The 26,718-nt window shown below is 49.7% G+C and overlaps 1 long non-coding RNA gene across 1 annotated transcript; it reads right to left on the bottom strand.

The window, feature by feature from the left end:
- Positions 1-6,080: 6,080 nt before the first annotated feature.
- Positions 6,081-20,371, bottom strand: LOC119247257 (uncharacterized). Its single transcript, XR_005125691.2, has 3 exons — positions 19,636-20,371; positions 18,932-19,047; positions 6,081-7,046 (listed from the first exon to the last, which is right to left on the bottom strand). It is a non-coding gene; the product is annotated as an uncharacterized LOC119247257 (long non-coding RNA).
- Between the last annotated feature and the right edge of the window lie 6,347 nt (positions 20,372-26,718).

The following is a 26,718-nucleotide window of genomic DNA, read 5'->3' as shown; positions in this document are numbered from 1 at the left end:
TTTTTTAAACAAAATGGGATCATATGATTTACCCTGTCTGCTTTCACCGGATGACATGAAGCAGAAGCCCTTTGGTGTGACTCAGTACAGATCTCACCTTCATTTTAGTGACCCCAGCAGGCCCGGGAGGTGGACGGGCATGGGCGTGTGGGAAGGAGCTCCCAGTCTCTTGCTTTGTGATTTATTAGGACTTTTACATTTCTGTGCTGCAACACGGGTTCCCATGGTTTGAATCAGCCTCGTGGAAATTTTGGCTTCTTGCCCTGCCTCTGCAGACTTGTGCTATTAGCACCTTGGAAGAGTCCCTGTCCCCCTTGGAAGTCCACATACATACTCCTAAGAACTAGTTGTGTGTGTGTGTGTGTGTGCGCACACACACGTGCGCACACATGTGCAAATTTGGGGTGCCCTAGGCTTGGGGACTTGTGGCAGGTGAGAAAGGCCCCTCTCTTCCTTACTTTGTGAATCCTGCTAGAATAAAGATGAATGACTTTCCTCTGGCCACTGTAGCCAATGACCATGCATTTATTGACTTAAAGGTGTAATCTTTCTTACAGTTAGAAGGTTAGCAGTCCCAAATCAGTGTCGCTGGGCTAAGGTTGAACGAGCCTCAGGCTTGGTTCCCTCAAGGGTCTAGGAAAAATCCGTTCCTTGCCTCTTCCAGCTTCTAGAAGCTGCTAGAATATCTCTCGGCTCATGGCTGCATCATGGCAATCTTTACTCTGCCTTCCTCTAACTGATCCCTCTCTCTCCCTTCTTATAAGGACACCATGATGGCATTGGGCCCATCCAAATAATCAAAGATATTCTCTCCATCTCTGCAGCCTTACTTAATCATATCTGGAAAGTTCCTGTTACCATAGGATAACATACCTTACATGGAAAGTATCCTGTACATAGGTTCTGGGGCCAGAATGCATTATTTTTGTGGGGTGCATTATTCAGTTGAGCCCAAAAGGATGCCCTGGGAGTCTAGATTATTAGATGGGGTCCTTTGGAGAACCCAAACCATAGGCTGCATGGGGATAATCCGAGGGGACTTACTACAGTTGGCAAAACCGATGGTATAGACTTGAGAACCAAGGGCTGCTGATTAAATCCCCGAGTCCAAACCCCCGAGAACCAGGAGCTTCAAGGTCAGAGGCAAGAAAAGTGGAGAGACAATTCACCCTTCCTCTACCTTTTTGTTCAGTTCAGGCCCTCAAAGCTTAGGGGATGCCTGTCCGCGCGGTGAGGGTGGATCTCTTCACTGAATCACATGCTAATATCTTCCAAAACACTCACAGACACTCCAGGAACATTTCCCAGCTCTCCGGGCACCCCTGCCCAGTCTAGCTGATACCTAAAATTATCCATCACCCACCCACTGGTATCGCTGCCCCCCAGACATGGCTCTGGAAACGCCATGATGGAGGTGCTGGGTCCCTTCCCTCGAGGAAGTGAGGTGCTCGGAAAGATCAGGGGCACGTGCAAGTCCAGCTGTGCCATTTCTAGTCGCCAGCCTCTCTGAGCCTCAGTTTTCTTCATTTGTAAAATGGAGGGAATGATTGCTGTCCTAGAGGATTCTTGCGAGGATAACAGGGTAACATATGTACAGCGCTCTGAAGTCTGTGGGGCACAAAGGCGGGTTTCGATAGTGGACATGTGTGCAGCACTGCCCTGCCCAGCTCACAGCTAGAGAAATGCACATGCACACAAGCACACACCTGCGCACACATGCGTGCACACAAAGTAGACACACGTTTTCTTCCAATCAAAGTCAAGTTTATCAGCTCCATTCTAGAAATGGAAACTCTGTTGGCCAAAAATAACACTGAACACTTTGCATAACATTCTTTTTTTTAAAGATTTATTTATTTATGCCTACAAGAGCTGGGGTACAGGCCAGAGATGCGGGGGGTGAGAGGATTCACCAGAGACAGAGTGGGGAACAGAACAGGCAGACTGACGAAATGCACTGCTGAGGGGAGCAGCGGGCGAGTCAGGAGAGGTCTGCTGAGCCATGTGGGTTGCTCCCTGGCCAGGGATCGAACTCGTGCTGCAGAGGCTGGGATTGCTTCATAGTGCTGTGCTTAACCCCTTGTACCACCAGGGAGGCCCCTGCATAACATTCTTTATACGAAGACTCTGAGTACTGTTTCACAATCAATAGTAACTAATTGGATCCTCGCACCATCCTGCAAGTAGACGCTATTATTATTCTGTCTCACTGTTGAGGATACTGGCTTTCTACCCAAACTTGGAAGACACGGGGGTGAACCAAACCCAGGCGTTATGTCTGCCAGGGGGCCTGTATCTCCCCAGCCCCCGTGAGGGCACCGTGTGCGTAAGATGCTGGGGATCAACAGCTGCAGACCCACAGCCCAGGACAATGTGAGCCCAGGAGAAAGGAGGCCTGGGTCACTCCTGAAATATGGTGCTGGGACATTATTGCCCCCAAAGAAAGGCGAACTATTTTTAGCAAGAGGGCAGTGAGTCGTTTGGAAATATGCCTGAATATGGTCATAATAGGGCCGGGGACCTGGGGAACTCCAATTTTGGCAGAGGAATCGTTTTAGAAATGCGGTTCTGACTGAGTCACCCTCATGTAACAGTCTTTGACACCGGCAGGAGCATGAATGTCAACTGGGGTGGGGGGATCCTCTCAGGGGTGTGATGCTGGTCGCTGTCTCTAGCAGCCCACGCGCTTTCTCATGGCTAAGGGGCCCTGCTTGCGGGTTCCCTCCCTGCCCCCATCCATACACAACCACAACCACTTCCCACAGTCTCATTGAACCCCTTGCTGCTTCCTGAGCCATCCCTGCTTATTCACACCTTTGCACCTCTGGTTCATGTGAGAAGCACCTACATATCTTTCGAAACTCAGTTCTGGGGTGTCCTTTTGCATGAAGCCAATCCTGCCCCCCAGGTAGAACTGGCCAACCTTCCTTTGCTTTGTTTGGATGTATGCGGAGCTCCAGGAACACAGGAGAGTTCTGTTTTGTCACTTGTCATTTACCTGTACCCACAGGGCCCTGACACTAGGGAACCAGCCAGCTAATATTTTCTGGGTACCAGTCATGCTCCGAGCACTACTCTAGGCACTGGAGAAATGATAGCCAAAAGACAGGCAGGCCCCGTCCCTCTAGAGACTTCCATTTTTATGAGGGCACCAGACAGACAACAAACTCATAAACAAAGAGATGATTTTCAGGCCGGATATGTGTTATAAAGAGACTGACTAGTGTCCCACTGTAGAGAGGAACAGGGTGTGTAGGTGGGTGCTCAGCTAGAGTGGTCAGGCCAGTCCTTTGAGGAGCCACATCTGAGAAGAGGTTTGCATGAGGCTCAGGAGGCAGCTGCATCAACCAAAGGGAAGAACTATCTAAGCAGAAGGAGCAGCAAGTGGAAAGGCCTTGAGGCAGGGCCATGCTTCCAAGGGACAGAAGGAAGCTGGTGGGACTGGAACGGAGTGGTTGGGGAGACTGAAGTCTCCAAGGGTGGCAGGGGCCCCACGTGCAGGGTCTCAGAGGCCTGGAAGGAGAGCCTGGCCTTTGTTTTAAGCACAGTGTGGCGTCTCCAGGAGAGAGCTCCCGGCGAGGAGAAGGGGCCTGGCCTGCTTAGCTTGATCTGAGGCGAAGCTGTGGATTGTGGATATCCTGAGTGTCTGCCGTGGCCCATCCTCCTGATATTAGAGGGAGGCAGAAAGCTGTAAATAAAAACGGAAAAGCTGTCCCTGGAATCTCCAAGCTTGGGCAACCTCTTGCAGAAAGGTCAGCAGGGAGGAAGCCATTCCTCTCTGGTCTGCTGGTTAGTTTGCACAGACATTGAGCTTCTGTGCCCAGACTCTGCAGATCAAAACAGTTTGTTTCTCTCCAGGATAGCAGCCTGGCTTGCTGAGGCTGGTGGCTCCAGCAAGGTCAGCGGGACTCCGAGGTAGACAATGCCCTGGTGGAGAGCTGCCTCCTGAGCAATTATAGATACAAATGAGAAGATTCTGGTGTGCATGTGTCCCTCTGGCCCCCGGACCCTCCCTCTTCTGGTGAATGCAAAACAGATGAGAAGGAAAGTTCCCCGGCTGTTCGCTTTCATCTCCCAGCAGAGCCGAGCCAGCTTTGTGCAAACTTGTCCTCTTCCTGCTCTTCCTGTTTTACTGGGAAGCTTTATTTTTTTCAGATACTTTTCAGTTTGGGGAGGGTGAGGAATGTTAATATTTCTCCAGACTCTTTTCACACATGGAAAGGTTAGGGCCACCTGACAGGTGGACAGGTGTGTGTTGGAAGGTTGTATCTGAACCAAGAGAATGTTCTGGTTGGTTCCATACCTGTCCAGCCAGGTAGCCCCCTGCTAGGCACAAGGACCAGCATACTGGCCAGGAAGGACCTACTTACTTCACGCTAACCTAGATGGTGTCACCCACCCCCACGCCCCGCCCCAACCCTCCAAGGACCACGTCCTCTATGGGGTCTGCTGTCGGCTGGAATGTTACTTGACCCTGAGTAACCGTGACCTCCAATGCATTAATATCAATGTCTTTTGATGCCCTTAAAAGTGTTTCTTGCATGCATAAATAAATCAATCTTTTAAAAAATATTAATGTTCAATTTATTAAAGTCACATAAAGGGAATAAACCTACTCTGTCCTTAAGCTTTTAACTTCAGCTTAAAACACTTATTATTTTAATGATAGATCTGGCAAAATTTTGCAATCACTTTCAAGGAGACTTTGATTATTTTTTTTTTAAAGATTTTTCGTTTATGCACACAGGAACTGGGGTACAGGCCAGGGATGCAGGGGGTGAGAGGATTCAGCATGGACAGAGTGAGGAACAGAACAGGCCGATCCACCAAGATACACTGCGAGACAGGAGAGGTCCGCCACTCCATGCGGGTGGCTCCGAGGCCGGCTGGGGATCGAACCCATGCTTAAGAGGCTGTGGATAGCTTCATAGTGCTATGCTTCACCCCTTGCGCCACCAAAGAGGCCCCGAGACTTTGATTAATTTTGGCCTCATTTGCAAACTTAAGCTCCATTAAGCATTTCATATTGCATTATCTGTCACATACACTATATTTGCTTGACTTCCTATATATAATTGGCTGACAAACCTTCTCAAGGACTTAAGCAATTCTTATAAATCTAACACATTGAACGTATCAATATGATGACCTTGAAGTTCAATGAGCTGTGTATAGAAAAGAAAAATCCTAAATTCAAATATTGCTCAATTACGAATTTTAAATTGGAATCTCAAGGCAATCTATTAGTTTAGTAGACCAAGTTCTCTTAAGCACTCTGTAGCTGTAAAGTAGCAAAATTGCCTTAACACAAAAATAGTAACACTTCAATTTTTGTTCTTTTTACCGTTTCTGGACATTCCATTGATGAAATTTTGTATTTCTTTATCTCTGAAGATATTAAAATGTCTAAACACCTTTGCACAGCATGCTATCAACAGCTAGTGTTCACTACGCAGCAGGCTTTTGCAATATAACAAAATACCCCCAAATTCAGTGATTTAAACCAATGCTTGCTATTCTTTTACAAAGAACAGTTTTATTGATATATAATTGATATATAACTGCATATAGTTAAAGTGTACAACTTGAGTTTTTTAAAGATTTATTTTATTTATTTATGCATACAAGAACTGGGGTGTAGGACAGAGGTGAGGGGGTGAGAGGATTCACCAGAGACTGAGTGGGGAGCAGAACAGGCAGACTGACTGAAATACACTGCTGAGGGGAGTAGCAGGGAGACAGGAGAGGTCTGCTGCGCCCTGTGGGTCAGCTCCCTGGCCGGGGTGCTGCAGTTGCTGCTGATAGCTTCATAGAGCTTCGACTTTACCCCTTGTGCCACCAAGGAGGCCCTTGATGAGTCTTGACATATGTATGAATCTGTGACCCCATCGGTCAAGGCAGTGACACAGCGTCACACAGAAGTGGAAGGTCGATGCAGGAGGCTGGAATGCAAAAGCCCACCAGGAAACCCACCTAGAGAATTCAGACAAAGAACCTCCCCGCCCTCCCCCCTACAAATCTTTTCTAGCCCTACAAACTTTTTCCCGCCTTACAAACCCAGTTTCCCACCTGACCTCTCCTCACCCTATAAAAGCCTGCCTCCCCCCGACAATGTGCGCGGCTTCACGGATCCCCACCTTGGGTCTGTGAAGTCCACCCGGGGCGCAATAAATTTTCCCTTCCTTTGAGAAAGCTTAGCCTGGCTCGCCTTCCCTTTACCGCGCCCAACCTTTCAAGAAGTCCCTTGGGACTCCCTCTCCCTGGCTGCCCTCACCTCTCCCACGTCCTAGGCAACTCCCGATCTACTTTGTGCCAATGTACACCTGATGGAACTTTTTGCTTGGTTTCTGTCCATTGAGCCTAATTATTTTAAGATCCATCCACATGGTGTGTTTGCTGTAGTTTCTCCCTTTTTAGTGCCGAGTTGGATGCTCTTGTATGGCTATGCCCCGACTTATTTACCTGTGGGCAGGTCAAGTCACCTTGCTTGTGCTTTTGTGTGTCAAGTGGGACAGGTCGGAACTGGCCTCCAGGGACAGCTTGGGTCTCAGCTGGCTCCAGGTCTCGTCTTCTGGCACTGTTCTTCCGCTAAGGCGGGGGCAGGGGGACCAGTCCCCCCACACACACACAGAGCACACCCCTGCCTTTTCCCCAGGAAGATCCCAAGAACCCCATTAGCTGAAGTCTGTCCCACGCCCAAGTCCAAGCTAACAGGATGGGGGCGGATCTACCACCCACGCGGCAGGGAGAGGGGAGGAGATGCAGGCCGTCCTGCTTGCCGTGGTTCCACTTCCATTTCCCACTTTGCTCTGGGCTCGACAGCGAGGCACCTACAGTAGAAACTGTGCTTTGCATTTTGATCTTTTCCTGCGCGATCTGCTGCTCCCCACTCTCGTGACCACAGCAGCATGCACTGAAGTTGTCAGGATCTGAGTGATGAGAGGTTATGTGCATTGACATTGTCTTGACCTTGGCTGCTTGGAAGGCTCAGGGCATTTGAGACAGAGCAAGTTCAATCAGAAAGCAAGCGCTTGTTTGTGAAGACACTGGTAAAAAAAAACACGGAAGAGCAGATAAGAACCTGGCAGGGCAGAGAGGCCCTGCCTCAGTGGAAGTTAGCAGGTAGGCCTGATAACCAACCTCTGCTTGTGAACATGGCCTGGGTCCCAGTGCCTTCCTGCCTTGGTGAGCCAGCAGGGACTCGCTGGGGGCTGATTGCTGACACACTCCTCCCTGCTGGCCGAAGAATGTCAGGAACTCACTCTCTGAACTGGGCCGGCTCACTCTGCGTGGCCAGTTTCCCAAAGCTAAGGGGGTCGTTACCTTCCCCTTCTCCTATTCTGCTGTGATTGAATTGTGTGCTTATATTACTGTAACGCAAACCTCGCCCACCCCAGCGCCTGGTAAATTCATATTATGATCATATGCCTTTGACTTAAGTAGTAAGTAAAGATCTTGAACCTGCTGACACAGGCAGTGAGCGGCAGCTCCCGCCAGCTCCCGCCAGCCTGCCATCACAGGGGATACCACCTCCCACTGCTATTCTCCAGCCTCATCTGAAGAGAGAGAAACTGGTGGTCTGTTGCTATAGCGCCCAGCCATCCTGTCATGAGTTTTAGTTCAATGCATCAGACGTTCTACAAACCCAGGATTCTCTCCCTGTGGACAGTCACAGTGAGAGCCCCACGACCATCCGGGTTGTCCTGCCGGCACAGCGTAGGATAAACGTTGTGATGTCATCAGCACTTCATTGTGAACAGGCTCCTGTTCAATGGCTGCCCAGGACAGCAGCACTGCAGGCCAGGGCGGGTGGTCTGAGCCAGGCTAAGACATGAGGCTTGGTTGTTAGGTATATTTTCGACTTAGGATATTTTCAATTTAGAATGGCTTTATTGAAACATAATCCCATTATAAATTGAGGAAGATCTGTATCTGTGGAACAATGAACCAAAATAGCATCACAGGAAGGCAATGTTTCCCCATCTCTGGGCACCACCCCCCTTCTCATATTCAGACGTTTGGTTATCTTAAGGACTTACTTTCTATGCCCCTTGAAATGTCAATAACTAACTGCTAATCCCAGGCTTTTCTGGATGCCTAAAAACCAGCATCCTCCATGATACAGATTGCCAAGCAGAGGAACAATGTTTACACACTTGTACATGAGTATCATTTTCAACTAGTTTGGACTATGGAAAATGTCATTTCAAATGATAGCAAAAACAGACTATTTTGCACATGGAAAGCTTGCCCCTAGTGAATATTTCAGGAAAAAGCTTTTCAAGGATTACTCCAGAAAAAAAAAAAGCACATCTAAAATAGAAGACAGGCACTTTAAGCATATTTCAGTAAAATGTACAGTAAATCCAGATAACTGATGTGATTGTGCATCTTAATAAAAATTAAAATGAAAACATTTAATGAAGGTGTGCTTTAAGTCAGGCTTAGTTCGAAGTGTTTTCAGTAACTACATGGACTCATTTGACCCTCACACTAGCCTGCTGGGGGATGTCCTTTGATTAGCCCAAATTTAAATATGAGTCAAAGAGAGGTTAAGAGAACTTCCCAGAATCACAGGTCCAGCAAATGGCACAGCCCAGAAGCCCAGAGACTCCAGGGACTTGACTCCAGGGACTTGTCTCCAGTCGCTGAGAAAGAATTTCCAAAATAAAAGGAGCATAATTAAAAAACCCAACTTTTCTAACTTAAATTCCAGCTGATTTTAATGAAACATGTGCTAGGGTGGAGGTAGGAGGGAAAAAAGTGTACTGGAGTTTGATCATTTTTAGAATGGAATTTTATGTGTATTGACTGCTTCCTTTTTATTGCAATATGATGGAGATACAACATTGTATTAGTTTTTTAGGTGAATAATGGTTTGCTATATGTATATATTATAAAATAATTCTTTTTAGACATTTCAAAATGCCAAAAGAAAATTTTTTTAATTTTTTTAAAAGAAAATTTTGTTGACACCAAAATGTGACCATTACTCCCAAGTATGACTGACTTTGTTTTTCCTGATAATAAAAACAATATATACCCACAGTGAAAAAAATTACACAGTACCTAAAGTATGAATAAGAAGGTAAAATAGCATTCTAAATTCTACCATCCAGGGCCTCCCTGGTGGCACAAGTGGTTAAGACGCACCCCATGAAGCTATCCACAGCCACTGCAGCACAAGTTCGATCCCTGGCCAGGGAGCAACCCACATGGCCCAGCAGACCTCTCCTGTCTTGCTGCTGCTCCCCTCAGCGGTGTATTTCAGTCAGTCTGCCAGTTCTGTTCCCCACTCTGTCTCTGGTGAATCCTCTCACCCCCCACATCTCTGGCCTGTACCCCAGCTCTTGTATGCATAAATAAATAAATCTTTAAAAATAAATAAATAAATAAATAAATAAATGCTATCATCCAGTGATAACCTTTGGTATAGTTCGCTGAATGGCCTTCTGGATATCTCCTCATACACATAAATGTCTGGGTATCGATCTATTTATCTCTATATACCTGTGTATGTATGTATCCACCCACCCACCACCCATCCATCCATCTATTCCTTTCCCTATCAGTAACTATTGATCCCCATTATCTTTCTAACAGCTGTACAGCAACCCCCTGTATGGATGTTCCTCCATATAATTTATGCCATCATCCATTCATGCAATCCTAAATTGACAGATCTACAAATTGTTTCCAGTTATTTGAAATTGCAAGCAAACTGTGTGAAGATCCTTACACACCCCTCTTCTTGCACTCGTCTGGCGATTTTCTTAGAATGCCTCTGGCAGACAGAGTGTAAAGAGAAATGACTGACAGTGGGAGGTGTACCGCTGCTTCTGCTTCAAGTCTAGTTGTAGATTCTTGTTTCTCTACAAACCCAGGGACACCCCAACTCAACTTCCTGAACAGTGATTCATTCTGCTGGGACCTCATCTCCCAAATGAAGCAATCCTCTCTGGTCATTGGCTTGGATAACTGGCCAGGACAGATCTTTTGCCCGTCCACTGCTGGGGAATTTCCAGATCCTGGAATTACCCCGTTTGGACATACATACCTAGTCATAGTTTGGCCACAAGGCCCCTCTGCATCTGCCCTTCTTCCCACTTGTTGGGGCCAGGCTTGCGTGCCGTGTGTTTTTCGCTTGTGGCGGAATTGAATGTCCCTTTCTGAAAGGAGGTGAAGGGAGTTGGACCCACAACTTTACAAATAGATCCCGTGGAGGTTGTGCCAAGACAGAGGTCTGGGTTCCAGAGTTCGCTAATTTTATGGTTGCTCAACAACCAGCCTAGATGCCCAGGAGATGTGGGGAAATTAGACACATCCCCTGCGCAGGAGGAGTTAGAGCAGTAGAAGGGACCAACCCATCAGCAGGTCCCCGAGAGAGCTGCAAGGGTAACCACCAGGCTGCTCTGGCTTTTGTGGGACAATGAAGGGGGGGTAGGGGCAGGGGAGAGGCCACTCCATCAGCAGAGACTTTAGACGATCTTCCTAGCAAGACCAGTAACACATTCTGCTTCTAAAGTCCACTGGTAAATCACCCAAAGCAATATTTTTGTTTAAAATTTTTCAGACTCTCTCTGGGTCTTGGGGACAACTTCTGTTATCACAGCAACAGGAGATTTTATTATTATTGTTTTAAAGATTTATTTATTTATGCATACAAGAGGTGGGTACAGGCCAGAGATGCAGGGGGTGAGGGGACTCACCAGAGACAGAGTGGGGAACAGAACAGCAGACTGACTAAAACACACTGCTGAGGGGAGCAGCCGGCACGGCAGGAGAGGTCTGCTGCGCCATGTGGGTTTCTCCCTGGCGGGGATCGAACTTATGCTGCAGAGGCTGCGGATTGCTTCATAGAGCAGTGCTTAGCCCCTTGTGCCACCAGGGAGGCCCACAGGAGATTTTATTATAGACAGATTGTGATGATGTCAGCCTTCCTCTGCATGACCCAAACTCCGGCCATCTGGAAAGGCAGGACACTTGAATGCCCTTGAACCTGGGCAAGAGGATCCGCATGCTTTAGAGAATCCAAAATCAATTATCCCAAAAATTTCCTTTACAGCAGCTGGTTTTTCTAAATAAGGACCCAGAGTCTATTCTGTTTACATCTATAAATCACTTTTAATTGAGAACAGCCCCTATTTTCAGAATGTGAATCTCAGGGGCTAAACTACTGCCCTGTGGCATGTTCTACCTTCTGGATTTGTCTGAAAGGCTCCTTGATGTGATTTTAGTTGGTCTTTGGTCTCTTGTCTTTCTCCTGTCTGGTATACCTCACCCAGTAACTCAGATGGAGTAAGCTGCCTGGAAACACCACACACACACACAAACACACACACACAACAAATACCCATGAGGCTAGAGAAGGTGAGAACTATGGAATTAGAAGCTTCACTTCGTGGGAAATTCTAGAACATTCCATCAAGTAATGGAGATATCACATTCTTTTCAAAGACATCTGGATCATTTATGAAAACTGACCATTACCTTAGCAAAAAGCAATCATTGCTTCATGTCAGAAAGTTGGATTGAATAAATCACATTTTCTCACCACCATGTAATTCAAGAAGAAATCGATAACAAAAAATAAGTAAACAAAAAAAGAAAACAACCCTCTTTAAATAACTCATAGATAAAAAAGAAACATAACAGATTTTAGAATATGCTTAGAAGTGAACTAAATAATGGAAATTTCACATATCAGAACAGAGAAAAGCTTATATGAGATAAAGAGACTGAAAAATCAATAAGCCAAACATTTAACATAAGAAGTTAGCAGAGGACAGCTGAATAAACCTAGTGAAGTCAGGGGAAGGAACCAGGAGTCAAGAGCAGAAATAAATGAAATAAAAACAACCATAAAATAGAAGTGAGTAACAAAGCCAAATTCTGGTTCTTTGAAAAGACTAATAAAACTGGCACCCCACCCCCACGCCCTGCCAGACAAATTCAGAGACAGAGGGAAGCCATAAACTGTAGTAGGAAGAGAAAGAAAACATGACTTCAGACAAAGAATAAATGAAAAATGTAAGAGGACATTACAAGCCATTTTTGCCAACACTTTTGAAAATTTAAATCAAACGCTCCATTTTCAGTGTTTACAAGTAATAAAGTCTGATTCCAGAAAAAATAAAAGCTATGACTAATGTTGCAACCATTTAAAGCATTGAATTGGTGATCCAAAACCTTGATATCAAAGAAACACCAGAACAAGACTTAAAATAAAAGAAGCCAGGGAATGTTACCAAATATTTAAGGACTCAATAATTTCAATCTAATGTAAACTTTTCAGAAAGCAGAACAAATGTCAACGGTTCCTAATTTATTTTTTTACGAAGTGGGCTTCATCTTTTGGATGTTATTGTAAATGGAATTGTTTTCTTAATTTTTTTTCTAATTGTTCTTTTCAAATTGCTAGTGTATAGAAACCTAACTGATTTGGGTATGTTGATCTTGTTCCCTGTAACTTCGCTGAATTGATTTATTTGCTCTAGAAGTGTGTGTGTGTGTGTGTGTGTGTGTGAGAGAGAGAGAGAGAGAGAGAGAGATTTGGGGGTTTCCTATCTGTAGGATGACATCATCTGTGAATAGAGATCGTTTCCTTCTTCCTTTCCAATTTGGGTATCTTTTCTTTCTTTTCCTTGCCTGACAGCTCTAGTTGAAACTTTCACATACTATTGAAGAGTCGAGGTGAATCACTTCTTGGCCTTTTGGCTAAGATCAAGTGTAATAGTAGAGGTGAAAGAGGACACCCTTGTATTGCTCTTAGCTAAGGGGGAGTCTTAGACTTTTATCATTGAATATGAGGTTAGCTGTGGGTTTTCATAAATGCCCTTTATCATGTTGAGGAAATTTCCTTCTATTCCTAGTATTCTGAGTGTCGTTTTGAAAAATCATGAGTGTGCATTAGACTTTTCCAAAGCTTTTTCTGTATTGAGTGAGATGACTGTGTGGCCCCCCTCCCGCCCCTGCATTCTCTCAGCAGGGCACACTGACCAATTGAGTAAAGTGTCTCTCTCATTTTCCTTCATTCTGTTAATATGATCTTTAATATGCTGTTAAATACAGTCTGTGAATATTTAGTTGAGATTTTATGTCAACAATCACAAGAGGCATTCTTCTGTAGTATTTTTTTTTTTTTGTGTGTGTGTGGTGACTTTACCTGGCTTTGGTAACAAGGTAATAAATAGAAGACTCATAGAGAATTAGGAGACAGTCTCTCCTCTTATTTCTTAGAAAAGTTGAGAGGATTAATGCTAATTCTCCTCTAAATGTCTGGTAGAATTCACGAACAAGGCCATCTGTCTTGGACATTTTTTGTTGTTTGGAGGAGGCATTTTATTACTGATTCAATCTCTATTTGTTACAGATTGTTCAAGTTTTCTTTTTCTTCTTGAATTGGTGTTGGCAATGTGTCTTTTTCTAGAAATGTGTCTATTTCATCTGCCTAACTTTTTCCTGTGTAACTGTTGATACTGTTCTCTTATAATACATTTTGTTTCTAGTGCGGTCAGTAGAAATGTTTCCATTTTCATTTGTGGTTTTAGTTATTTGTGGTTTTTTTCCCTTAGTCTAGCTGAAAGTCTATCGATCTTACTGTTCCCCCCAAAAAGAACTAACTTTTAATGTCATTGACTCTATTTTTCCATTCTCAATTTTATTTAATCTCTTCTCTAATCTTTTATTTTTATTGCTTGTTTCCTTCCTTTTTCTAGTTTTATGTTCAATTTGCGTTTCCTTTACTAACTCATTAAGGTATAGTTAGGTTACTGATTTAAGATCTTTCTTCCTTTTTAATATGTGTTACTATAACTTTCTTTTCAAACATTAGTCTCACTGCACGCCATTAAGTCGTTATCTTTTCATGGGAAAATTATTCAATTCATATTTATTATGATTATCTGTAGATGAGTTTATGTCTATATCTTTTTTTTACTTTTTTAAAAACTTTCTGTCTTATGTACTCTTGAATAGATAAAGATTTTTCTTAGTTCTTTTTTCTCTTTGCTGATTTGGAAATTATACTAATTGTATTTATTCTCTCAGGGGCTACCCTGCAATTTATCGTATATATTCTAACCAATACCTTTTCTCTATTTTATCTTACCTGTAAAGTTTTATTTTATTTTTAAGATTTATTTATTTATTTATACAAGCACTGGGTACAGTCAGAAGCGCGGGAGGATGAGAGAATTCACCAGAGCCAGAGCGGGGAGCAGAGCAGGCAGAAGGACCCAAGCACACTGCTGAGGGGAGCAGCGGGCGGCAGGAGAGGTCTGCGCGCCATGTGGGACCCTCCTCCGGTGGCCGGGGATCGAACTGGCGCCTCAGAGGCCGCAGGCAGCTTCGCAACCCAGCACTCAACCACTGCGCCACCGGGGAGGCCCCCTGTTAAGTTTTAAATTGACCTTGCTCTCTTTGTAAGTTTGATACTATGAGAATTTTCGTATCTACATATGTAAAAAAGTAATGAGGGCCTCCCCGGTGGCACAGTGTGGTTGAGCGCTGGTCTGCGAAGCTGCCCGCAGCCTCTGCAGCGCCGGTTCAATCCCCGGCCACGGGCGGGGGTCCCACATGGCGTGCAGACCTCTCCTGCCGCCCGCTGCTCCCCTCAGCAGTGTACTTCGGTCCTTCTGCCTGCTCTGCTTCCCGCTCTGGCTCTGGTGAATTCTCTCACCCTCCCGCGCTTCTGACTGTACCCAGTGCTTGTATAAATAAAATAAAAATAATTCTTAAAAAAAAAAAAAAAGTAATGAACCCTGCACAGCAATTACTAGTTCCTGGCTGCTTCATCTTCTTTCTATTTTGACTTTCAATATCTTGGTTTTAGGCTCAAGTCTGTTGTCTGTAAGTTTAGACAAGTTTAAAAATTATTTAATTCCTGGCCTTCTTGGTGGTGCAGGGGTTAAAGTCAGCGCTATCAAGCTATCCCCAGCCACTGTGGCCTGAGTTCAATCCCCGGCCAGGGAGCTGCTCCCCTCAGCAGTGCATTTCAGCAGATCCGCCTGTCCTGCTCCCCACTCTGTCTCTGGTGGATCTTCTCCCCCAACCCCCCACTCAGGCCTGCACCGGCTTCTTTTATGCAAAAATAAATAAATAAAATCTTAAAAAAAAAGAGAGAGAGACAGCCGGGCTGCCTGTGCCCCCAGCGGGCGGGAAGGCCCCTGGGGTGGAAACCAGACTTCCGCGGAGGGGCCGCGCTACCCAGTGCGGGTGTCTCCGGGCCGCGTGTGTGTGTGTGTGTGTGTGTGTGCGCGCGCGCGCGCGCGTGTGCAGGGGGCTGGGAGGCTGAGGTGGCCGCGGCCTCGGGGGACGACCTGCCGGGGCGCGAGAAGCCGGGTCCTCGCTCCCTCCCGCCTCCTGGTGCTCCCCGCGCGCCCCCTGCCGGCGGGGTCCGACCTGGCGCCCGCGGAGGCGGCCGCGGGCTCGCCCCGCCAAGCTGAGGGCAGCAGCGGGGTGAGGGCTGCCCTGCCCGGTGACCCTTCAGGGGCGCAGAGTCCACCCCGGGCACCTCAACACTTGTTACCGTCGTGCAGAATCTGACTTTCACACAAGAGAGCAACGCCATGTTTCCATTCAACAGGATGCAAATAAAAACATCCCCAGTTTCTCCCCAAAATGAGAAACAGAGTCCCGCCAGGCAGATGTCCACCCCGGGCACCGCGAGTAACTTCTCAAATCCTGCCCCAGTCCTGCTGGAATATTCTGTGACCTACGTATGGAAGTTAACCTCCAGCAAAATTTACATAAAGTCGTCCTGGCAAGGGAGAGGGAGAAGAAAAAAACAGTTAAAACACACACAGACACACACATGCACACGCATACACTCACACACACGTGCACACGGCTCCATCCTCAGGCTGCTCTGTCCGGACGCCCAGGGGATTTTCTTTTACCCTCCAAGATCCACACTTTACCAGGAGAGGGATTTGCGTGAGGCTTACTCTTCAGTCCAGACCGAACTCAAGAGAGTCTTTTAATCAGTGAATAGACTTATTTTTCTCAGCTCAGAGAAAATGTCTCCCCGTATTCAGTTACGATTTCTTCCCATCTGTTTCTGTTTTGTTTCCATCTGGAACAGCTATTACTTGTCCATTAGTTCCCCTGGTTTTGCCCGCTAAGTCTCCTTTTCCTCATAAATTACACTGGGGAGGGTAATCTTTCTTCTCCGTGTTTCCGATTATTTCCTGCGTGTCATCTTCAGGTCACTAATTGGGTGTTGATAATCTTTAATATACCTGCTGAATTTTTTTGTTGAAGATCATGATTTATATTCCAAGAAAACTAGTTTGTGTGAGTGCAATGTGTGTGTGCACATGCAGTAATGTGTGTGCCTGGGTGTGTGTCTTTGTGCACGTGTGCATATGCACATGCTGCATTTGGATTTTGGATCTCATTTTTTAAATTGAGAAACTCTGTTCCACTAGGAATATTAGTTCTCTGTTGCTATTGTAACAAATTACCATAAATTTGGTAGATTAAAACCACATGCATTTATTCAGATCTGGAGATCTGAAGTCCAAAATCATTTTCACTGGGTTAAAATCTAGGTGTCAGCCAGGCTGGTTCTTTCTAGAGGTGCTAAGGGGAGAATCCAAGCCCTTGCCTTTTCTAGCATCTCGAAGCCACCTGCATTCCTGGCTCCTGGCGCCTCCCCCATCTTCACAGCACCTCGCTCTCACTTCTGGTGTCAGTATCATCTCTCCCCTTTCTGACTTTAACCCTCATGTCTCGGTCTTTTTTTTTTTTTTTTGGTTATATTTATTTATTTATACAAGAACTGGGGTACAGGTTAGATGTGTGGGAGGGTGAGAGGATTCAACAGAGACAGAGTGGGGAGCAGAATAGGTGGATCTACTGAAGTCCACTGCTGAGGGAAACAGCAGGTGAGAGAGGTCTGCCATGACATGCGGGTATGTCCCCGGCTGGCTAGGAATTGAACCTGCACTGCAGAGGAGGCTGCATTCAGCTTCACAGTGCTGCACTCAACCACCTGCGCCACCAGGGAGGCCCAATGTCTCAGTCTTATAAGACCCTTGAGGGCCTCCCTGGTGGCGCAAGGGTTAAGACACATCCTATGAAGCTTTCCGCAGCCACTGTAGCATGAGTATGATCCCTGGCCAGGGAGCAACCCACATAGCGCAGCAGACCTCTCCTGACTCACCCGCTGCTCCCCTCAGCAGTGTATTTCAGTGGATCCACCTGTTCTGTTCCCCACTCTGTCTCTGGTGAATCCTCTCACCACCCCCACCCCCATACCTCTGGCCTATACCCAGCTCTTGTATGCATAAATAAATAAAATCTTTTAAAAAAGAAATATAGCTGATTTTAAAAAAAGGGCTGCTAATCTGTAGTGGTTTCCTTTCTTAGCATTAGATTTCTTTCTAGGTTTTGGAAATTATGGTTTTGCAGACTCATTTTTGAGAGGACTCGCTCTCTCTCTTAGCCCTCCCTTTTCATCACCTTCCCTGGCCATTGTTTTTCAGTTACTGGGCCTTTCAAGCCTCCAGTCTGGACCCCATCTCATAGGGGCAATTTGGGCGGTCACTGTTCTGCTGTTACCTTGGGTTGGGGTTCACCAGTCACACCCACAAACACATCAGAGGGTGGCGGAGTCCCTGGTCACAGCCTTCCTGGGCTGCAGATCTGGGGTGACCCAGCCAAGAGTCAGAGTGAGCCCGGGCCTGGCACTCCACTGGGCCAAGTGTCCTTGGGCCAAGAGCTTGTGGTGGGGCTGGTTTCTGTCTGTGCAGACTCTAAGCCTCTCTGCTTTCTCTTCATGTATCTTCAGTCTTTCAGATAGTTTCTTCTCTATGATGTCCCTTTATCTTTTTTTATTATTATTTTATACAAGAACCAGGGTACAGGCCAGATGTGCGGGAGGGTGAAAGGATTCACCAGAGACAGAGCAGCAAAAAAGAACAGGCAGAATGACCAAAATACATGCTGAGGGGAGTAGCGGGTGAGACAGGAGAGGTCTGCCGTGCCATGTGGGTTGCTCTGTGGTCAGCGTGGATCGAACCGGCACTGCAGAGGCTGTGGAAAGCTTCATAGTGCTGAGCTCAACTGCCTGTGCCACCAGGGAGGCCCCCTTCTTTATCTTTTTAATGGTAGATTTTTCCCTCTCTATTCTTTACTTTCATCTTGAAGGAATCTCCGGCGTTGAGAAGGGGCTGAATGCCTAGGCCATTGTACTTCAACTGGAAGTCTGCACTAGGATTTAATCCTTATTCTCCAGTCTACATATGTTTTGATCCGGAAAAATGATAGATTACTGATTGATTTAGAAAATTTTCTAAAGAAAGGCTGAAAGGTGGTTTGTTTTTTTTTTTTTTGCAGATTTAACAAGAGGATAGAAAAAAATCAAAAGTGAGTCCCCATGGCAAATCTAAGGGGCTGGAGTTTAAGACAGCAGGAAAGAAGGGCTAGAGAGGGAGCATACAGGGTGGCCCAAACTTGACATGGCTCGAGGTCTTGAGTGAGAAGAGACGTGTCATCAGGAGTTGCTATGAGAAGCCATTGTTTTAAAAGCAGAGTCTCAGGAGGGGAGTCCAGCCCTCCTAGGTATCCCATAAAGGGCTTGCTTTGGGCTTCTCTTGCCCTTACACTTATCTGCCGAAAGTCTTTGACTGGCTTAGTAGGAGGCTTAAAGCCGAAAAAACACTGACTTGGCTTAGGAATTGCTCTCAGGCAAATCACAAATGCCCAGACCTATAACACCTACTTTCCCTAGAAGCTGATAGTCGGATGGAACGCCCAAGTGGGAAGTGTTCCTGGGCATTTTTTGGCTCCATCTTCCAGTCCTAATGGGAAGGACTGTTTACAACATGAACCTGGTGTAGCTCCAGTAACTGCGGTAGCAGGGATAGCCTAGGAGAGGCGGGAGGCTTTGGACAGAGCCCTGGGACCTTGGGCTAATAGGACTCACCTGTTGGGGCGGGAGGGGCCCTCTGGCGCTGTCCATGGTTCTGAAAAATAGCTTCGGGTCACTAGAGCATCGTTACTCCACCTTTCCACTGAAGCAGCGGTGACACCTGTTTACCCCTCCAGGGATTGGGAATCAAGTGAGAGACAGGAAGAGAAAAAAACAGACTGAGTCCCTTGGAGAATCCTGCTAGAGAGACATTTTCAGGGAGGAGAAAATGAGACTTTTTCTTTTGGTCTTCATTCACTAAGTTTTACAGTCACCATGGCCCCACCATTTCCCTCCAAGGGTATGTTATAGAAGAGAACCAAGACACAGGTTTGGGAATTGCTGGAGTTTGGGGTCCAAACGGGGTCCATATTGGGTTCCCTTATCACCTCACCAGTGTACTTGGTAGGAGTCCAGCAGTGCTGGTTGAACAGATAAGATGTTGCGAGAGCCTGGGCTAAGCACTCAGAATAAATTTGCTTTCATCCCTACTCCAAAGAAGGACAAAGGGGCTAACATTTGAGAGCCAACTGTTGGTCATTTGCTATCAGGTTCTTTAATTTAACCTCATGGGAGATTGATCACAAACTTCCCCATCAAGAATCAGGCTCATAGAGCTGAGCCTCCAGAGTGAGACCCCATGGCTCCTATATGGCGAGCCTAGGAGTCACCCCAGATCTTGCTACGCCCGAAGGACATACTTTCCCTCTGGCAGTTACCTTCTTAAGCAAAGAGGTAGACACTCGTGCCCTCAGGTGGAAATGGGCTTCAGTCCAGGCAAGCATCTTACTTGAGGCCTGGAGACCATGAGGAAAGATTAGAAAGCTGATTTTGTGATGGCAGCTGTTGCTGACCAGGGTTGGAGACAGGAGCTCAGGTCTGAGGGGAAGAGGGTGGACTCAGGTCTCAGCAGGACCCAGGGTTTTCTTTCATCTCATGTTCCCGCTCTAGACGGCAAGAGCAATGGGTAACTCCTAACAAGAGCAGTCACTAGGGGAGCCACGGAAGACCTGGCAGGGGAACAAGGGACAGCTCAGGTGATGCGGAGGGAGGCTCCGTCTGAGCTGCAGGCAGGTGTTTTCTCCAGCTGCTGGGTGAATCGGCTTGGCAGCCGCCCAGACTTCCTTCAGCCCCAGAGGTGCAGCCGGCTCTGGATCCGTCAGGCTCTCGCCTCACATCCCCAGAGAAGGGTTTTCTCCGAGTCTGCGGGGGCTTGTCCTGATCACACGTGGTCCACTTGGTTGTCTGCTTGGTCAACTGCTCGTCACTAATTGGTAACTGATCGTCACGTGTTCACCCTACAAGCTGTCCTCTGAAGGGGGTCCGGATGTCCTCCACAACATGAGTAGCTCGCTTTTGAAGTACCTACTGAGCCGACACACCCTTTGGTGCCATCTCCCCGCTCCACGGACTGCGCTCCCCGGGCTTCCAGGGCCCCCGGCGCCCGCGTGGACACCTGAGGCGACCCCGCCGGCAGGCGCGCCCCTCTGGAGCGTCAGAGCCGGGGGCGGCGGTTCCCCCGGGTTTGGTTTAGTCGCCGGACCTGGAGGAGCAGGAGGCCTGCGGCTCCCCGGGGGACGGGCATGGAGCCCCCGTGCGCACGGAGCAGCCCGGCCGCGGGTGGGGGCGAAGGAGCTGCGGGGGCCGCGGGCCCAGAACGGGGAGGGGCCGCCGGCCAGGGCCGCGTTCGCCGCGACGGCAGAGCGGGAAGCCCGCGGCGCCTCCAGCGGTCTCCTGCGGCCGCCGGCGCCCGGCGAGGAGCTCCGGGGGGTCGGCCCGGCTGCGGGCGCCGCGCTCGGGGCCGCGGACGCGCCGGGGCGCTCGGGCACTGGCTCCTCGAGGCCCGCCCGTGCGGCGCGGGGCCGCGCTCGCCTCACAGAGCCCGCCGATTTGTAGTAAAAGGCGGCGCTTTATGAATGACGTGAAACGGCACGACGGGCACTGAGCAGAGCTTCGGGTCACGGGGAGCCCCCCTCACCCCGCCTCCCGCGGGCGCCCGCCGGCTGGGGCGGGGCTCGGCCGGGAGGGCAGGGGCGGAGCCACCCTGACGCCCGCCGCCGGCACACCGCGCGCCGTGATTGGCTGAGAAGCCTCCACGTGACCCGAGTCCGTCCAATCAGCGGAGCCAGGCCCGGGCCGGCGGCCCTGCCCCAGGGAGGCGCGTCTGCGGAGACGCCAGCGCGGGGGGGGGCGCGGCGGGGGCGGCGGGGCGGGGGCGGGGCGGGGGCGGGGGCGGGGGCGGGGGCGGGGCCGGGGGGGGCACCTGCCGCGGGAGGAGCCGGGGCTGCCGCCGCGCGTGGTCTCGCCGTCTCCGGGCAGCGTCGGGCCTCCGGGAACTGGCCGCCGCTCTGGCCGCGGCTGCCGACCTGGGCCCGGCCCGGCCCGCTGGGTTCCCCCAAGCCCCCCGAGAAGCGTTCCCTTCCCCTGCCGTGTCGGGGCCTCCGCCCCTGACGTCGCCCTCCGTGACCCCGAGTCGGGCCCGGGGGAGCCGCCGAGCCGCCTCTCCCGCGCGCGCGGCCCCGCCCCGGCGCCCCCCTACCACCCGCCTCCCCAGGCTCCGTCCCGGCGACCCCCGCACCCCCCGCCTCCCCAGACTCCGTCCCGGCGCCCCCCGCACCCCCCGCACCCCCCTACCCCCCGCCTCCCCAGGCTCCGTCCCGGCGCCCCCCGCACCCCCCGCCTCCCAGGCTCCGTCCCGGCCCCCCGCCCCCCCTACCCCCCGCCTCCCCAGGCTCCGTCCCGGCGCCCCCCGCACCCCCCTACCCCCCGCCTCCCCAGGCTCCGTCCCGGCGCCCCCGCCCCCCCTCCCCCAGGCTCCGTCCCGGCGCCCCCCGCCCCCCCCCCCTCCCCCCCAGGCTCCGTCCCGGCGCCCCCCCGCACCCCCCCACCCCCCGCCCCCCTACCCCCCGCCTCCCCAGGCTCCGTCCCGGCGCGCGCCTCTTATCGCGCTGGCGCAGGCGCCGAAACCGCAAGCCGGGCAGCGTTTTCCTCAGGCCCCGCCCCGAGTGCCCAGGCCCTGCCGCTCGCGCGGCGCCCGCGGGTGTGCACACGCCTGGCCTGTCCCGCGGGTGTGCCCTCGAGGCCCGGCGGGCCCGGCCGGGAGAGCTGCCGGGGAGCTTCGTCCACGTCCCTGCCCCACCCCTCCCTCCAAGCATCGTCTCCGCTTTGTTTTTGCAGCTGGCTTCCCGCCGTCCTGGTCACCGTGTGACTGATTTTCTGTGCGTTTGTTCGGAGAACAACTTACAGTGAAGCCTCGGTAGCTTTGGTCTCCTGGGTGCCTCTGGCAATGAGAATCGTCAACCCGGCTTCAGAAAGCGTTATTTTGTTCTGGGAAAAAACTGGATTGGTGGCTCCTTTGGAAGAGAACAGAAAAGATTTGGGGGGGCTTAAATGGCTATTCAAAGTTTCCATTTTTTTCATAAGATTTGCTTTATTTATTTATGCATACAAGAGCTGGGGTGCAGGCCAGGAGTGGGGGGAGTGAGAGGATTCACCAGAGACAGAGTGGGGAGCAGAACAGGCAGACTGACTGAAATACACTGCTGAGGGGAGCAGCGGGGAGACAGGAGAGGTCTGCTGCGCCATGGGGGTAGCTCCCTGGCGGGGGAGCGAACTCATGCTGCAATGGCTGCAGGTAGCTTCATAGTGCTGAAACTTAACCTCTTGCACCACCAGGAGGCCCTCTTCAAAGTTTTAATCTTAATAGTAACATATTGAGGACTAGGGACTCATGGACCGCCAGTCCCATAAAAGGATATTTTAAGTACTTATCACTGAAATTACATTCATGATTTTATTTTGTGGCTACATGTGTAAAATCATTGCCCTGAAATTCATTTGTCCTAGAATGTGCAGTGCCATCGCTCCTAATTTCAAGGGAGTTTCATTCAATATGTTTCTAGTGTTTGTCTGAAGATTTCTGGTACCGTTTTCATCACTACTTCTTGAAGGACCTCTTGTGAGCCATTGATTCATTTTTGTGAACTAGAGACATAATATCCTATCACAGTAACCACAAAATACTCAAAAAGCAAATGTGAACAACAGTGTGCAAGTAAGTTTCATTCTTGTCCCTTTCTAAACAATAGGACTTTGTAACTAGTAGCTTTTGAGATTTCATTTTCATTCCTGATATACTGAAGCATCACAGTGGCTTTTAGAGGCGAGAGGGGAAGGGAGGGACAGAGAGAGATGAAGGAGAGATGGAAGCAGGTGGCAAGGACCAGGCAAGTCTTTGAAAAAAAAACCTGTCAGGATGATGAAAGCACTAATACTTTGAAGCCGCGTCCCCTCCGTTCTCAACTTTTTTTTAAATTTAATTTTATTATTTTTTTAAAGATTTATTTATTTTTATACAAGAACCGGGGTGCAGACCAGAGGTGCGGGAGGGTGAGAGGAGTCACCAGAGACAGAGCGGAGAGCAGAACAGGCAGATTTACTGAAATACACTGCTGAGGGGAGCAGCGGATGAGACAGGAGAGGTCTGCCATGTCATGCGGGAATCTCCCTGGCCAGCGAGGAATCGAACCCACGCTGCAGAGGCTGCGGACAGCTTCTCAGCTCAACCCACTGCGCCTCCGGGGAGGACCTGCATTCTCAACTTTCTATAGAAACCTTTTGCTGTTCTTTGGTTGTATTGAGATAAAACTGGCCTAAGGGGGTCTCCCGGGTGGCGCAAGGGATTGAGATGCAACCTGTTCTGTTCCCCACTCTGCCTCTCGTGAGTCCTCACCTCCCCGCACCTCTGGCCTGTGCCCCAGCTCTCGTATGCATAAATAAATAAATCTTAAAAAAAAAAAAAACAGCTGTCCTGAGTCCCAGGTGTACGACACAAGGGCTTCATGTACATAGTGAGAGATGGTCACGCATTTCCTTAGCACCTTACAGTCACCATTTTTATCGGTCACCTTACAGTCACCATTTTTTTCTCTTCTCATGAGAACTAAGATTTACTGGCAGCTTTCAAAGACACAATACTGTCGGCAGTAGTCGCTGTACCTGTACCTGACACCCCCGGAATGTAATTGTCTTATAACTGCAAGTGGGGGCCTTTCACCAGCTTCCCCAGGGAAGCCTTCGCCGCTGGGGAAGTCTTGTGCGAGCGCCCCAGGCAGGGGCAGCGCCAGACTGGCCTGGCCTGAGCTGGGACACTCTGCCGACTTCTGCCAGCTTCCGTGACCCCTGTCCTTCCCAGTGGAGACCAGAGAGAGAAACAAGTGGACTTAATGACTAGTGTGACTTCTTTGTGGGTGACACACCGCTATCCTTTTCCGTGCTGTCTCGCTGGGCGCAGCCCCTCAGGCAGTGCGGTGGCAGGATGACAGCGGGGTCTTCCACCTTGCAAACACACCACCTGCTTCTGGGGCTCATGGTGGAGTCACCTCTCCCCCACCTTTGAGGTCAGATGTGAACATCTGAGTTGCTCTGGGGAATGGAAGGTGACTGAGGTGACCCCTCACTTCCAGGCCAAGTTTACCGAGCCAGAGAGCCAGGCGGGTGTCCCTGCCCGGCTCCAGAGGGAGGCTGCAGGCGGGCGGCACAGGTGTGCCGGGCAGAGGCTGCAGGTGAGCCTTCCCCACCCCCTGCGGTGCCCGGTTCACCAGGGCAAGACAAAGGCTCCCCTGATGTAAACCCCTGCGCCCTGGGGCCTGCTTCTTCCCTGCAGCTTACCCGGCCTCTTCGGACCCGACAGGTGGGTGCTGGGAGCGAGCAGAACAGGTGGGCTTCCCGAGCGCGCCTGCCCCCCGCGCCCCGGGGGGACTCGCGTAGATGTTCAAGCTGTCATTACTCGAGCCGCCTTGCTTTCATTTTCTGTTCGCCAATCACGCACCAGCAATCAGGACTACCCTCATGGACTGCTGTACTGGTATGGATTTTCAACAAATAAAAATAATTTTAACGCCTTTTTTTTTTTTTAAAGACGAAGCTCCTGTTGTGCTAACGCCCCCCGAGGTCAGTTAAAGACAAAGCTTTATTACTATCCCGAGGCTCTCGGGAGCCCCCGGTCTGGCGGTGGGGGTGTCGCGGGAGGGGGTGGGCGCGCTCGAGGGGGGGCGCGGCCGCGGCGGGGGGTCCGCGGCGCCGCGGGCGCCCCCAGACCTGCCCCGCCGCCTCCGCGCCGCCCGCGCCCCCGACTCGCCACTGCCCCCTTGGGGCGGCGGCGGCAACAGCAGCGAGCGGCGCCCTCTGGAGCCTCGGGCTGTCGGAGAGCAGGTTCACCCCACACCCGGGTCAAAGGGAAATTAGGGAGACCCCTGGACAGATTTCAGCAGAACCAAGACTACCAATTAGTTAGCCTTAAAAACATATAATTGTGCGGTCCCTGGTTAAGTCTCAGCTCTATGAAGCTATCGCCAGCCACTGCGGCATGAGTTCGATCCCGGGCCAGGGAGTTACCCACATGGCGCAGCAGACCTCTCCTGTCTCCCCGCTGCTCCCCTCAGCAGTGTATTTCATCAGTCTGCCTATTCTGCTCCCCACTCTGTCTCTGGTGAATCCTCTCACGCCCTGAACCTCTGGCCTGCACCCAATTCTTGTGTGCATAAATAAATAAAATGAATCTTGCTTAAAAATACCTTTTCAAAACTCCACTTCCCACAGTCAGGTTAGAAGTGAGGTTGGAGGAGGGTGGGTTGAGCGCAGCGCTGTGAAGCTGTCCGCAGCCTCTGCAGCGCAGGTTCAATTCCCGGCCAGCCAGGGAGATACCCACATGGCGCCACAGACCTCTTCTGCCTCCTCCCCTGGGCCCTTCAGCAGTGTCTTCATTTCAACTCTGTCTCTGGTGAATTCTCTCCCCCTCCCGCACCTCTGGCCTGTACTCCAGCTCTTGTATAAATAAAAAAAATCTAAAAAAAAATGAGGTTGGAGGAAAATCCTTTGAGTAAGAAGGGGTAAAGAACATTCAGTTTTTTGCAGATATTGTGGCAAAGGGTGAGCAGAAAGTATAAAACAAAGATAGTGGAAATATTTTGTGATGTAAATTGCTAATCTTTAGAAAATAGAATTGCTACTAAAAATTGGGTGCTGTTACATTTAAGGAAAATTGGTGCCACTGTTTTGGAGACTTGTAACATAAATGCTGCTGAACTAAACATAAACCTCAGTTCACAAATTAATTGTTAAAGGGATGAGGAAAGCAGATAATATCTTTTTTAATAGTTTTTTTTAAAAGATTTATTTTATTTATCCATACAAGAACCGGGGACAGGCCAGATGCGCGGGAGGGTGAGAGAATTCACCAGAGACAGAGCGGGGAACAGAACAGGCAGACTAATGAAATACACTGCTGAGGGGAGCAGCAGGCGAGACAGGAGAGGTCTGCCACACCATGTGGGACCCTCGCCGGCTGGCTGGGATGGAACCTGTGCTGCAGAGGCTGCGGACAGCTTCACAGCGCGGCGCTCAACCACCTGCACCACCAGGGATGGCCCAGATAATAGCTTTTAACCACAGACATAATTTCCTTCTAAATCATGAAGCCTGATCAAATAGGGTCACCCAGAATCCTGCTATTTTGTTTGTACAGTCATTATCAGTTCTAGATTTTTTTTTTTAATTTATTTATTTATTTATGCAAGCACTGGGTACAGTCAGAAGCGTGGGAGGGTGAGAGAATTCACCAGAGCCAGAGCGGGGAGCAGAGCAGGCAGAGGGACCGAAGTACACTGCTGAGGGGAGCAGCGGGCGGCAGGAGAGGTCTGCGCGCCATGTGGGACCCTCGCCCGGCAGCCGGGGATCGAACCGGCGCTGCAGAGGCTGCAGGCACCTTCGCAACCCAGCACTCAACCACTGCGCCACCGGGG

The sequence above is a fragment of the Talpa occidentalis genome, unplaced genomic scaffold (assembly GCF_014898055.3).
Source record: "Talpa occidentalis isolate TD23 unplaced genomic scaffold, MPIMG_talOcc4v2.1 talOcc4.16, whole genome shotgun sequence".
Classification (NCBI taxonomy): domain Eukaryota; kingdom Metazoa; phylum Chordata; class Mammalia; order Eulipotyphla; family Talpidae; genus Talpa; species Talpa occidentalis.
The sequence above is the reverse complement of the archived record's forward strand: the minus strand, read 5'-3'. Positions and strand labels throughout refer to the sequence as shown.